General features: G+C 44.4%; 1 protein-coding gene across 1 annotated transcript in view; it reads right to left on the bottom strand.

The window, feature by feature from the left end:
- Positions 1–5,783: 5,783 nt before the first annotated feature.
- LOC140642215 (uncharacterized) overlaps positions 5,784–14,684 on the bottom strand; it is a 95,000-nt gene continuing 86,099 nt past the window's right edge. The window contains exon 6 of the mRNA XM_072842676.1: positions 5,784–6,511. The gene's annotated coding sequence lies outside the window, so the exon portion shown is untranslated. The remainder of the gene's footprint in view (positions 6,512–14,684) is intronic.

The raw sequence follows: 14,684 nt of genomic DNA, 5'->3' as shown, positions 1-14,684 counted from the left end.
GTCAAGGTCACCTCGTTGGCTCTTGCTGACCTCTGTAGCCACCCTCTCAGCTGCCTTGTTCACACTCTCCGGCATCATTTCTACAACTTGCCCTTGTGATTTTTCAAGTAGCAGCTGTGTGAGCAACTACTCGCGCACGCGCATGCACACATGATGCTCCTTGGAACAAAAGCTGGCACAGAACATTAACTCAATTCAATGGGGGAAGAAAATGCTTTTCTTTCTTTTCCTTTCTTAAACCTTGGTGCAGGCACCCTTCTTGGGGGCACGCTGTCAGTCTGGGCCTTTGTCTTGGCTGGCTCCTGATTTTTTAATGCATGCGGAAAACCCCACTCCTACAAACGCAGTCCATGGAGGCCACTTTGGATTGCTGCCACCTGCCCTCGCTGTATTAAGAACCATGGATCCATTGCTATTACGGATCCTGAAGCAGAGCCAAGAAGAAATCTCAAAGGGTCCTCTCCCTAGACATGTGTGAGTGGAATAAAAATGAGACACAAATGATAGCATGAAGACTCCAGCACTCCTGGGGAGAAGCGAGGGGCTGTGTTATGGGCCAGGAGGACGTTCTGGTTCTTGGGCGAGAAATGAAACTAAAACGTGTTATCCTTTACATATTAAGTTCTTCAGGACTATCGTCAACAGGGTGGGTCTTTTTCTATTTTGGGGGTTTTTTTTGTTGTTGTTTTTCCCCTCAGAGTGGGAATTGAAGTTACTTAACACAAAGGCACACGTTCAAGGCTGAGCAGGCCCCAGTTGAGAGATGTCTTCATGACTTTCTAAGTACCCAAGGGTTCCCATCCTGCTGAGCAGATAACCGAGGAAGCAAATACATTCATTTATACTAAAGTGTTAGAGACTTAATGCGGTACTTCTCCCAGGGGTGTCTGCACTCCAGAGGCACCTGCCTCTCAGAGGCCCTGTAAGAGGGAACAATATCTGACCTACAAGAGTACATAGAACTAGCGGTAGAATTTCAGGCAACAAGTTTTCAAATCACCCTACCCTGGAGACCACCTATTAATAAATATAAGGGAGCATCCAAATGCAACTGCCTGATGAGGTGACAGGCAAAAAAGGGAGTGTTGTACATAATAAACCTGGAAGGGTAAGTCCTGATTCTGCTGTATTTTCTTCCTCCTTCCTTCACTAGGCCTCATGATGGTTTCTGCAACTTCCTGCTGCCAATTCCATTGCCCCTGTGACTAAACCCATTCTGAAGACTCAGCAAAGCATGTCCCAGGTTTTATTGGTAGAGATCAACTCAGTGCTGAGTTCAGTGCAAAACGAAATTAAAGGTCAAAAACAATGCCACCGAATAGAAAAAGAATGGCAAAAATTCAGGTGGAAACGTTAGGCCACACAGGAGCTGGCACCAATAGCGCACAGAGCCTCAGGAATCACTAATGTTTTAATGGGAAAAGACACTCAGCTAATGATGCGTGATTGGTTGTTGTTTCCCAGCCCCCCTTTTATTATGAGAGTAAGAAGAGAAGAAAACCCATTTGGTTGTGTCAGGGCCAGAGGATTTATTAGATATTTGCTGACCAACTGCATCTCAGTGATTCTCCTTCATTCCTTCAAACTCCTGTATTATCCCCTCTTACTACAGCCTCCAGCTCCAGCAAGACACAATCACAGTGATTCCGCCTCCGCCTGGCACGGGGGCCAGGAGGAGAGGTCCGCCCCCGGGGTGGGCAGCCCAGGGGTGCCTGGCTGGGAGAGGACTCAAAAGCAATAATAAACCAACTGAGAAGCCAGTCTGCTTTCTATTATCACCACGGCGAGCGATTCTAAACAATATCAGTAATATACTGCTCTCCCCCAACCAAAAAAAAGATCTTTTGTTGGGCTAGGTTCTAAAGAACTGTAGCAATTGCTGTTGGGTTTTAATAATATAAATGTAAGCTTTGACTTCGTACATTTTTTTATTGCTTCTCCTTTAGTAAACAGATTCTGCGTGGAAGCTGATTCGGAGAATTAACTCCATGCGTTCACTCTGAAAGTAAGCACACAACGAAGCTTGCCCCGGGCCCACGTCTCCCACTCCTCTGCTACTATTCTTGCATTCAAACAACTGAGTCGAGATAAATACTGATAGCAGGGTTAACTGTAGAGACACACGGAACTTGAGTCATTTCTATTTTGTCGTGCTATGTGGCCGCTTGGGAGTTTTTGATTTTTTTTACTGTGTTTAAATGTTCTGGGATTTATTGTGAAAGCAGATTCTTATGCATCTCTGCCAAATGCATCCTTATGTTTAAGACTTGTCCTATTTCTTTGATATGTTGCTTCATGTGAAAGAAGCCTTTCAAAATTAAAATTAATAAGAAGGGTTCTTTGATCAAAGACAGATTGACATTTCATGAATATGGGAAGAAAAACAAGTTTGACAAAGTCACTGACAAATCTGCAGAAGTTAATGGCAAAAACAGAAACTGTAAAATAACTATTCATCACTGTGAGAGAACAATAAGTAGGTCTACGTTTTCATCTCTTTCTTAAAAAAACACGCTAACGAAATTAAAAATAGTACTCCATGAGTCTTTTCCTCTTGTGGAATATGATATTTATTTTTTTAAAAAATTTTAATGATAGGATATAACATTTTGTAAAAGAACATTTCTTTTCGGGCCATTGTTATTGGTTTCACAGTGTGATTATTGTTAAAAATAATTTTGTCCTATAGGAAGGGGGTATTAGAAATGATCTGCTCTGGGGGATCCCTGGGTGGCTCAGCAGTTTAGCGCCTGCCTTTGGCCCAGGGCGTGATCCTGGAGTCCCAGGATCAAGTCCCGTGTCGGGTTCCCTGCGTGGAGCCTGCTTCTCCCTCCTCCTGTGTCTCTGCCTCTCTCTCTCTCTCTCTCTCATAAATAAATAAATAAATAAATAAATAAATAAATAAATAAATCTTTAAAAAAAAGAAAAGAAAGAGATGATCTGCTCTGGGTGTCAAATATTAGTCCCAGCACCCTAATCTTTTTATGTTATTTTAAGATTTTATTTATTTATTTGAGAGAGAGAGAAGGAGAGATTACGAGCAGGGGTGGAGGGAAGAGCAGAGGGAGAAGCATACTCCCTGCTGAGCAGGGAGCCTGATGTGAGACTCCATCCCAGGACCCTGGGATCATGACCTGAGCCGAAGGCAGACGCTTAACCGACAGGCACCCTTCAGCACCCCAATCTATTACCTACTCTATTTTGGAGCTCCCTGACTCTGCCTCCCGTACAGTCTCAACCCCTACCCCACCAGGACCTGTCAGAGAAGTATTAGGGAAGGCAGACCTGAGCACTTTCAGTAGTTCATCTCTCCTCCCAAGTTCTTTCTCCCACTTTTTCTTGCAGAGAAGGGAGTTGGGTTGCAAAATTAGAAGGGTTAAAAGGCGTTCCTCCACTCTCTTTTCCCACTAACTGAGAGTAGAGATGAGCACAGGTCTGACCCCCCAGGATCTGCCTACTTGTGAGGCTGGGGAGGGGCGGGGGGGACGATTCAGCTAGCACAAGCTTCCCTGGACTCTCGGGACCCATGTCACGCCAGAAGCCCTCAGGGGCTTTCCTTTCTGGAGTGAGTCTGATAACCCAAATCTTAGCACCCTCCTGATACCTGGAGAACACTTGGTCCTAAAATGCTGCATTAATCAGCACATCCCTCCCAGCTTCCACACCCCAGCGTCACCCCTAATCCCACAGAGAGAAGGGAGTTGACATTTCGGTCCACACACACCACCTCCCTCCCAACTCGGGCCAGCCTGATGCCCCCAATTCTGAATAAACAACTCTGAGTAAGAGGGAAGATTTTCCCCACCCAAATTTAGCACAGTATCATCATCACTGGTCCGTTCTCAGAAGGGCTCTAAGTCGTCTAACGGAGATTCATTATGTCATTAAGCAGAACAGTTCCTTCATGTTGGTAACGGGGAGAAATGATGATATTTATTTTTCATTTTTACTTACGGAATATAATGAATTCCACTGATGACCTATTTCTGAAACCCACCAATCAAAGGAAATTGTAAAGTTCACCATAGTAACAGCTCAGTGTCAGTCGCCTGAGTGAGAACCACACAGCATAGGAGGCCCCGGCCAATCACCAGGCAGGGTAATGTTACCATCTCATAGCAACCAAGAGATCTGCATGGCAACATCAGTTGCTATATGAAAGAAAAATTAGAAACAATATTCTGCTAGGGAGAAATAAAAGTATTAACTGTTAAGTCATACTTGAGTCATGGTTGGAGGACCTACCCCAGAATATCCACCTAAACATAGCTCCGATGATACCTGTCAGATCCAAGAGTCCATGTGCTAGGAACCCCTCACCCACCACCCACTGGAACCACCAGCGCAGCGCATGAAAGAGAGGGGACTATCCATAGAACAGACCACTTCTGAGTAGGAAGAGAAAGAGTCCTTGAATACTAGGAGCAGTAGGCAGATTTGCAGGATAAATTACACATAAATCATTGCATTTAATCCCGTGAGGGAGGCAGGGCAGATATTATTATCATCACTAAGTTTTCCATTTGCTGCCCCCCCGCATCCCAAATCTGTTCCTCCCCCAGCCTTAACTATCTCAGGGAATGACACCACTATTCTTCAAATTGCTCAGACCCCAAACCTCACAGGCCTCCTTGACTTTTTTTTTCTTTTTCTCACGCTCAATCCAATCCATCAGCAAACCCTGCTATTTCTCCTTTCAAGAAATGTCCAGAATCCATCCAGTCCCACACCCACCTTCCACAGCTATATCCTGGTCCAAACCACTATCATGCCTTCCTCCTAACCCATGTCCCTGCTTCTTGGCCTTGCCCACCTACAGTCTATCCTCAAGATGGCAGCCAGAATGACTCTTCCAGAACACAAATCCTAGGCTCACAAACCTCTAGGGATTCTTCATCCTCTCTCAAGTAAAAACCCAAGTCCTTACCATGGTCTTAGCTTAGCTAAGCTAAACTAAGCTCCTTAGCTCCCTCTTGCTCCCCTCTGACCCAACAGCTTTGCTCACCTGCTCCAGCCATACTGGTCTCCTTGCTGTTCTCCTGGCACATCGTACTCCCTCTTTTGAACTAGCTATTTCTTCTGCTTGGAGCATCCTCCCCCCAAATACCCTCATGGTTCACTCACTTCCTTCAAGTGTTCGCAAATGTCACCTCATCGGTGAATCCTTTTCTGGTCTATTTTAAAACTGGATTCTTTGTACCCACACCATTAGCCTATGGCCCCTAACCCTCTTCCCTGGTAGTGGGCACCCAGAACAACGCCTGGCATTTAGTAAGTACCTAATGAATATCTCATCGTGAATAAAAGAAGCACTGTTATACGGATAAAGTAACTGAGCTCAAGAAGCAAAAAGACTTAACTCAGAGGCTCACAGCCAGACCTCAATTCAGATTTGCCAATGACTACCCCAAACTATGTCCTGCCCACCCTACCACATTGTCATTTCCTTTTCCAGATCTGCTACTTCTACTAAGTGCCATGAACCCATTAATTCCCTGGGATGGGAAGAGGGACCACTGAGCTGATAAGGTGTCGGGGGGTGGGGGGACACGGCCACACCAGCAGTGGAGAGTGGGGGTGAGCTGGCCCAGGGCGAGAGTGGTGCGCAAGGGACACTTCCCGGTGAGTCAGGAAGTGTGGCTGGGGCCATGTCCGCTGGACAGTTACACCCCACTGGCGATGACCTACCCCACCCCTCTGCTTGGTGGTAGACCATCCAGCAATTCCTATCTCTTTGTCCATGCAGGTAGAAACAAGGATTTAAATGGAATTTTCAGTCTGTGGAAAGTTTCAATTCTTATTGGTTTATTCTGAAAGATTCTCAGAGTTGCATTGAGTGTACATGGTATGACTGGTAGGAAAAACAAAACAAAACAAATAGAAAAGTCCAATCACCAAATATGTTTTCCAGTCAGTACAATAGTTTTGAAGTTTGTTTTTGTTTTTGTGTTTAAACAGAAGCCACCTCATGTTATGGTATGATGTGGAATATTGTTTTGGTTAAAACTATGCTAAAAACTGGTAGTGGTATGCCTACGTTTCCCACCCTGATTCTCATAGCACTTGGTGGAGGAGGAGACGGGTGAGGCAAGGGGAGAGGCTGCCCAGAAGCAGGGCAGGGAGTGGAAGAAAGCTAAGGCAGGAATATGTCCCTTCCATGGCCTGTATCAGTGACTAAGAAATGCCGGTCCAGACACAGACACCATCTTTGGTGACAGACCTGTCACCAGCACCATCTTTGCTCTGTTTCATGCCACCAATTTAGCTCAATATTGACAGAAAAGGAAATGCCAATGCCATGCTCATGAAGGTTCATGTTGCTAAAGGTTGCAGAGCACATACTGTTCTACAATCACTTCCTTGCTGACATAAACCTCACAAGTGAGATGTTTCATTACTCATTACTGAGAACCCAGGATGGTGAGCTCTCTGCACAGACTGGGGCGTCGAGGGTGGGCATGAAGAGCAAATGGAGTTCGGAGGCCTCGAAGGTTCCATCGAAACTTCTGACCTGGTGGGGAGGAAAGAGCAGGTGTGTGTTAAAGTGACGACCCCTTCTCAGCTGTATCTCATTCCTCCCAGTATTTTTCCTCAGAAGCAGACTTCAACTTAACTAGGGAAAAATGAAAGACCTGTTACAGATTCCTGAATTAAAAAAAAAAAAAATTCTAGCTTGACTTTACAGAACACATGAAGCCAAAGGATCTGGGCATTCTGACATAGTCCACGGCAGTTTCTACCCAGACTAAACTTTCTGGCTCTTTAGCCTGAGAAGCAGACATCGCTCTGCATTTAAAGGTGATTTTAACTGCATTAACTAACGTCAGGGCCACCAGTTCATGTCTATATTTTTCGAGCAGTGACAGCTCTCACCTCTGCAGTGCCGCTGCCCTTCACCACCCTGGACCTGAATGTCCTGAGCGTTCATTACTTGGACCAAGCAGGCACGCGCGTATTTGCAGGTACCATAGAAGACAGTGTGATCTAGAGGAAAGGGCCCTGGACCCAGAGAGATGGGAGCTCCAGCTCTGAGACTTGCTGAGAGCTTTTTGGCAGATGACTTATCCTTCCCTCCCTGCAGCTCTGTCATCCGTACAGTGAATACAAACATACTTGACTTATAGAAGTTCGAAGTGAGGAGTAAATGTTGGGGCAGGGCCTGTACAGTGCAGGGACATAGCAGAGGCTCAGTTATTATTTTAAAAGTAAATACATAAACACATGGATCAAGAGATGCTCAAAATGGGAATGTAGCTTTCTAACTGGCTCTCTCAATCCTTGCTGAGCTAATCACGTATGTACTGATTTCTTAGGAGAGAACTGAAGCGTAAGCAATCCCATCCTTGAAAAGGAGCTACCCCATCCCCCAAGCTTAGAGACAAGTCTTCTACATTTTCCTCAAAATGGAACATCGGTTTGCTTGTCAACATACTCAAGGACAAAGCCTCTCAGTTCAATGACATTAAGTATTACATTTAGGCACAAGGTTTCTCTTCGGATTTTTGCAACCCCTTGCCCCGTCTCACCACAACTATGGTTAAGGACAGCGTCATCTTTGACTCACTAGCCACACGTCCTCTGCTAACCTGTGAGTCCATAAAAACTATCTGTATAATCATGGTGTAGATTTCAGGCTATAAATCCTGTTTAAATGCACATGCCCAAACCTGAAGTGGGTTGGAAACAGTCTTTTGACAGATGAGGTCCCAATTTTAAATGACGTAAAACAGGGCTGTATGCTAGGCCCCTCTCCCTCCAGACCATCCGGGTTAATTATTTGGCACCGCTACCAGGTTGAGTTCGAGGATGCCCTCCAGCCAGCAGAGAGAGAGAGAGAGACAAGAGTCTTCCCTGGTGCTCCTGTGAATTTACTGTTCGGAACTTGGGGCAGCTTCTGAAGCTGTCGGGCCTGTCATTTGATGACTGTTGGAAGGTCCAGCGGAGCATAAGCTGTAGCCCTAGAGGTTAGGGAGGGGCAGTGCTGACACTAAGGCCCACCTCAGGCTCTGGCTCCTCAGCGGCTACTCAGGTGGGAACTTTGGACCTGCAGGGCCACAGGTGTGGAAGGAAGGATGCTTGCACACGATGCACGGCTAAGGCTGGCCAGACGGCCTGCGAGCGCCTCCAGTGCTCCTGCCTCAGGTGCCCTGGATAAGCCGGCCTCTCCAGGACGCTAATGAGGGGATCCTTGGAAAGAACCCTGACCCTCGGGGCAGCAGTTGAGGCCTGCAGAGCACAGAGCAGGAGCGGGGCGGTGAGCGGCTTCCAGGGAGGGGCTGCGCGACCTGCTGGCCTTCTGAGGGCAAGGGAGGACCGTGCTTCGCAGGGCCCCATATGTCACAAACCCAAAGAGAACAATGTTAAGGAACATTTGTCACCCAGGCTCTGGGTCTCAGATGTGGTGCTCTGAGACCCCACCCCTACACATCTTCTTTCCTGGTCTTGGTTCAGGCTCCCGGGAAACATTTCCCCGCACCTCTTGCCCCCAAATGCTGTCGCGGATGGTGGCTTCTGCTGCTGTGAACACCGCGTCCCCACGGTGAGGGTGGGAGGCTGAGCGGTCAAAGCACTCAGGTAGGAGAGGAGGAGGATTGACACCCCAGCCTTTCTCCCCACTGCCAGTGGGGTACTTGATGGCCTAACAAAGTGATGTTTTGCGGGAGTGCTGCGAGGCAACTTTTTTTTTAATGTGTCAGTTTGTGGATCAAACAATGGCACATATTTTCTAATTTGTTAGCTTGATTTAAAACATCGAAATAGGGATGCCTGGGTGGCTCAGCTGTTGAGCATCTGCGTTCGGCCCAGGCTGTGGTCCTGGGGTCCTGGGATCGAGTCCCACATCCGGCTCCCTGCATGGAGCCTGTTTCTCCCTATGCCTGTGTCTCTGCCCCTCTCTCTGTGTTTCATGAATAAATAAATAAAATATTTAAAAAAATAAAAACAAAACATTGAAATAACTCCATGGAGGTATTAGTCTGAGCCCACCCCCCAGATGTCAGGGACCCGTCTGTGAGTGACCCAGGACCTCGCCGTGGGAAGGAGCAGGACTGGAGCGCCCAAGGCAGCAATTCCACTGCGTGGGGATCATTACCTTTACATGGTTACCTTTACATCTGTTACCCGGAGCTCCTATGGCTCTCCCAGGGGGCATAGCCTGAAAAGGCCAGTGTTACCAAACTGAAACCAAAATCACCCTGTTTGGCAAACACCCTCTAATTCTGCTGTGGATGCTCCCTAATGGGCCCCAGCAACAGATCCACGGAGGGAGCCTACTGAGGGGCTGGCTTGGAGTAGGAGGAGTGCTTTTCCATAGGACTTCCACTCTCCTCCCTTCTTGGGGAATGTAGGAGAGAGCATCTCCCACTTCTGTCCCCACCAACTTGCTTTTGCTACCCAAGGAAGGAATGGCTGACCCGGTCGCTCAGAGCTCGAATTTTTTCTGCCATATTCTTATAGGTGGCGGGGTGATTGGGTCTTGGAACAGGAGAAACAGGCTCTGGCCTATAGAATTCAGTTTTTCCTTCCCACTCCTGTGTTTCCCGTCTCCATGTAGTGGGAAAACCAAGAAGGGGTTCTCACCAGGGGAGGATAACTATTCTCCTTCTCTCCCTGTTCAGCCCTGGTTGGGTGAGTGAGAGGGTGTTTGACCTACCCAGCCAGCTGGGTTAGTGGTTGGAATCTGTGCCCCAGGTATTGTCCTGGGCCTGAAGGCACATGTGACTTCATGAATCCCATGACAGAGATTTCAAGGTCAGAGACAGGAGGTCATAGACCCAAATCATACTTCCTAACATATTTTGCCAGAATCCCTGTATTCGACAAGGTAGGCTAAGTGGCTGTAAAGACAACGTGGAAGATCATCTCTCTTGTGTTTCAACCTAAGGTGACCTCCTCTGGGTTGCCAGACAGCTCGGCTCCACACAGTCATCCTGGGTCCCCGGCTGACAGCACCTGTCCCATCTTCAATGTGTGGTTTCCAAGGCTGCTCTATTCCAGCCATCCAGAAGGAGGGTAGAGAGCAGTCCAGGGCCAGAGATTCCACCCAAGCAAATGAGGTGGAGGTTGCCCATGTTGCTTCTTCCCACATCCCACTAATGGGAGCTCAGTTGAAAAACCTCATCTACTCTACAAGAGGCCAAGAAATGGGAGCATGGATTTTGGTAGACAGCTAGAATTCTCTACTATGGAGGAGTTATTGAGCTTTGGAAGGAACTACAGTCTGCACTTTTACTCAAAGGTGGACACTCTATAGGAACATGCTACAATGTTCGTTTGTGTATACCTGGGTAGTAGACTGGTAAGTTATTCATAAGAATGCTCAAGCCCAAACCATCTTTTGCCTATAAAGTGTTAGAGAACTCTTTTCATGTGTTCTATTACTTGAGCAGATTCAAAGATTTGGGGATAAAAATAAATACAGGTTCTTCTTATACACCTCATGTAGGCTGTCTTAGGATGGAAGAGTCCACCTTAGGACTCCCAGCTTAATACATCTTTAACAGCTTTATTGCCCATCAAATAAATCAATGATTTTATGACCCATTTCTGGTAAAGAGTAAGTTGTGGCACCTTTTAATTAAGAGACACAGCCTAAAGGATATATTAGTTTCATTCATTTAGGTTCTCCAAGCAATAATCCTAACTTCCTATGTTGCCAACTTCTCTAGGTGAGATAATTAGAAAGTCATATATCTGGACATATAATTTTAGTTGCCATTCTCTGTACCCCACAAAAAATATTGATGAGGTTTTTTTTAAGTTATGCACCTGAGATTTTTGAGGCACAATATTTTAAATATCTATTTAGGATCATTTATTTTCTTTCATTAAATCGTAGTTGAACACTTCATCCTTTAAGTTGCTCATGATTTCTCATATAAGCACTCATGCAGTAAATTCCTAAAATCCTGACCTGGAAAATTTTCTATCTTTAAATGAATATAATGCATTTTTTTTCCTTACAAGAACCATACAATTTATCCACTCCCCTGTTCGTTCTTGTTTCTAAGAAGTTGATTTAATAATCAACTATAATGACTGGTTATATTCTGGTGCCTTAAATCTATATGCCCCAGCTTGTTTTATGTTTTCATAAACTTTTTTACTTTGGAATAATTTTAGAAAAGTTGTAAAATAGTACAAATAGTTAGTATACCTTTCATCCGGTTTCCCCTAACATTAACATCTCAATTATTTGTCAAAACTAAGAAATTTACATTGGTGCAATATTATTAACTAAGCCACAGACTCTGGACAACACCAGTTTTTCCACTGATGTCCTTTTTCTGCTGCAGGATACTATACTGCATTTACACCAGCTGGCTTTAATAGAAATATAGTATCCTGGCTAAAAATCATTTCTAAGAAATTTAATGACTAGAAACTAGAATGCATTTATTTATTTAAAATTTGCAAAAGATTTTTTTTCTCAAAAAAAAAAAAAGGTAGAGACATTAATTTATACTTAGGGCAAACCATTCCTTTGTTTGGGGGGAAAAACTCTGGGATGTTTAGTTACACAAATATAAAGCAAGTACCCATACTGTGTGTCTGTTGATGCCTTTGGAACAACCTTAAGTAAATTTAAATATGATATTAGCTGTTGGTTTTCAATGTAAACTAAAGGTTCTATTATGCAATTTAGTTGGGTTGAAGGTATGTGTATTTTAGTTTTGTGTGTCTGCAGGAAATGGTCATAAGTAGAATCATTCACTTAAAATGAGTGAATGCTCCTACTATCAGTCATCCTGGGAGAAGACAGCTCTTGGGACAGAAAATGGGGACTTGGGAGGAAAGCCCTGGATCTCAGCTAGGGATGAGGAGTCTTTCTTCTCTCCTAGCCTTGGATTTCAAGTCATGAAGATGAGTCATGAGATGGATTCCCAGCAGCAGAGATGAGCCAGCCAGACCTGGCTACCTGGACACAGGTTGAGCACCACCAGTCTCGTGAGGCTGGATTTGGATCTGCTGGGCTCTAACAGCCGCAAAATTGAGATACCCACTAAATTGTACTTCTCCTGTGCTAAACTCTCAAATAAGTCTTACCCAAAATTGCAACTTAGTCTCAGCTGTTCTATGGGGAAGTTAAGGGTCAGGCTTGGGAGGGAGTGGCAAAGAAGAAATCTGTAACCTCTCTCCAAATGCCACAGGCAGTCTGGCTTAGAGAAGAAGCTACAGGTTTTACGTCTCTAAATACATGTAAGACCTCATTCTCAAGACCTCTAAGAAATATCTAGGCGCGTTTGATGGAGAGTTAACTTCTGGTGGTGCCAGGCAAATGGGGTATTAAATGTGACTTAGTTTCATGGCCCCAGACTACAAAGGTCTAATGTACTAGGATATACTGGTGATTCTGCTCTGGTTTATTTTAATTGCTTCAATTCATTTATTCATGCATTCATACTTATGGAGCACCTGCTCGGTGTCAGGCACAGTTCTGGGCACTGAGAATGAAGGAGGAAAAAAAAGACAAATCTGACTTCATAAAAAAAAGTCCCTACTCACATGGAGGAAAAGACATTGCAGAGTACATTGTGTGCCTTCTAAATTCTATTGAGGAGTGTAGAGAATTATCAATATTTTAATTTCTAAAGCTATGATTTTATTTAGGTATAGTTTTACTACTGATAAAAAGAACTCTGATTGGATCCTTAAAAATTAGAAGGATTTATTAGATGTGGTTCATCAAGGAGGTTTGGGGAGCACATCTCCAAACTAAAATAACTTTCTGAGAAGAGAAAGGGCCCTCTTACGACTTTTAACTCTCCTGTACCCCAGGCCCAGGGGTAACCTTTGAGATTTCCTTTTGGCTTATGACCAAAATCTAAATACTATCTTGGCCACTTACATCTGAAAAAAACAGAACAATAAAGTCCTTAGAAACAGAGAGTCTTTAGACATTTCTTTTGAAAAGATTACTAGAATAGAGCTTCTAAATCTTCTAATTGCCACTGCTGACGTTGTCTGTTATAAAAACACAATAGTGAATAGGCAAGAACCAGAAGATTCCAAATTGTCAAACATCGGAGAGATACCACAAATCATCTCTCTTAAGAAATATGGTTGTCAAAGCCTGTGACTCTGATTGCAAAGACATCTGTGACTAAATAATGCTGGTTATGGAAATTGCTGAAAAGTTATAAATAAAACGTTAAATAATACAGTACAGCTAATTCCCCAGGTGTTGTTTCTATTCTCAAGTAAGGATCTACATGAGCCAAGTGACAGCATACAGCTTTCCTGTGGGTGGAAGTCTCTAGAGATACTGTTCACTCACATTTGCTTATGTCCTTTTGCTTGATCAGTTGCAAAAACATTATTATGTCTTGCTTTGTTATTTCTTTTCTCCAATCCACATTAGTAGCCTGTTCTTATAAATAATTCAGCATCTGCCTGGGCATTTGTTGGCAATATTATCTTACATGATGCTATATAGGAAGTGGGAGGGCAGTAATGCTCAAATATGGGGAAATAATGTGTCTTTCAATTGCTCATATTTGCAAAGTGGTTTCGTCACATACTTTACCTCTGAACTTACACTGAACTTTCTCTTCTAGAAAGTCTGGTTGCATGGACTCAAGCCTGCTGCAAAACTTGATATAACTGAAACTTGATAAGAAAGTTCAGTCCAGTCAAGTGTACCTACACGATGATCTATTCTACTTGTAATTCCTGGTGAACCTGCATCTACTTAGATGTTCAAACAGGCTTCAAAGGAAGCATGTCAGATCATCTGTACATACTGTGGGACAAGCAGAACCTTTTTTTTCTCCCAGCAAAATCGTAGAAACCAAATCTATCCCAGTCTCAATTAATCCCACATAATGCCAAAAGAATACGAAGGATTAAGAATATGGAGGATTTTATGAACACAGAACTCAGAATTTAGCTTTTTTAAACAATTTGAGATAACACCGTAAAAATTTCCAGGGCAGCTTGTTTGTTTGTTTGTTTGTTTGTTTGTTTGTTAAAAGGTTTATTTACTGGGATGCCTGGGTGGCTCAGTGGTTGAGCATCTGCCTTCAGTTCAGGGCATGATCCTGGGGTCTAGGGATTGAGTCCCGCATTGGGCTCCCTGAGAGGGGACTGCTTCTCCTTCTGCCTATGTCGCTGCTTCTCTCTCTGTGTCTCTCATGAATAAATAAAATCTTAAAAAACATTTTTTATTTATTTGAGAGAGAGCAAGGATGTGCACAAGTTGGGGGAGGGGCAGAGGGAGAAAGAATCTGCAAGCAGGCTCCCCTCTGAGCACAGAGCCTGACATGGAACTCAACCCTATGACCCTGAGATCTTGACCTGAGCCAAAACCAAGAGTCGACCCCTTAACTGACTGAGCCACCCAGGCACCCCTCCAGGGCAATTCAGAGGCAGGCCTCCACATTTGAGATTTGTGGTAGGAACCGTGCTGGCTTAGTTCCCACAGTACACCCTGCACATTCTTGGAGCTATTGGAAAGTTCATCATAACTGCAACAGGCAGTCATCTTCTGGTTTCTAAATAGAACTAAGGAAAATAAACTTTGAAAAACGGAATGGAGTTCATTTTGGAGCAGTTATATTTACACCTCTTTTGATTGTCAATGACTAAGAGTATACCGTTTCTAAATCATGAAAACCTATAGGAATTCAGGTCAAGTGTTGACACAGGATCCTTTGCACATGCTGTTCCCTCTACTCAAAACGCTG

This window comes from Canis lupus, chromosome 11, assembly GCF_048164855.1.
Source record: "Canis lupus baileyi chromosome 11, mCanLup2.hap1, whole genome shotgun sequence".
Classification (NCBI taxonomy): Eukaryota; Metazoa; Chordata; class Mammalia; order Carnivora; family Canidae; genus Canis; species Canis lupus.
The sequence above is the reverse complement of the archived record's forward strand: the minus strand, read 5'-3'. Positions and strand labels throughout refer to the sequence as shown.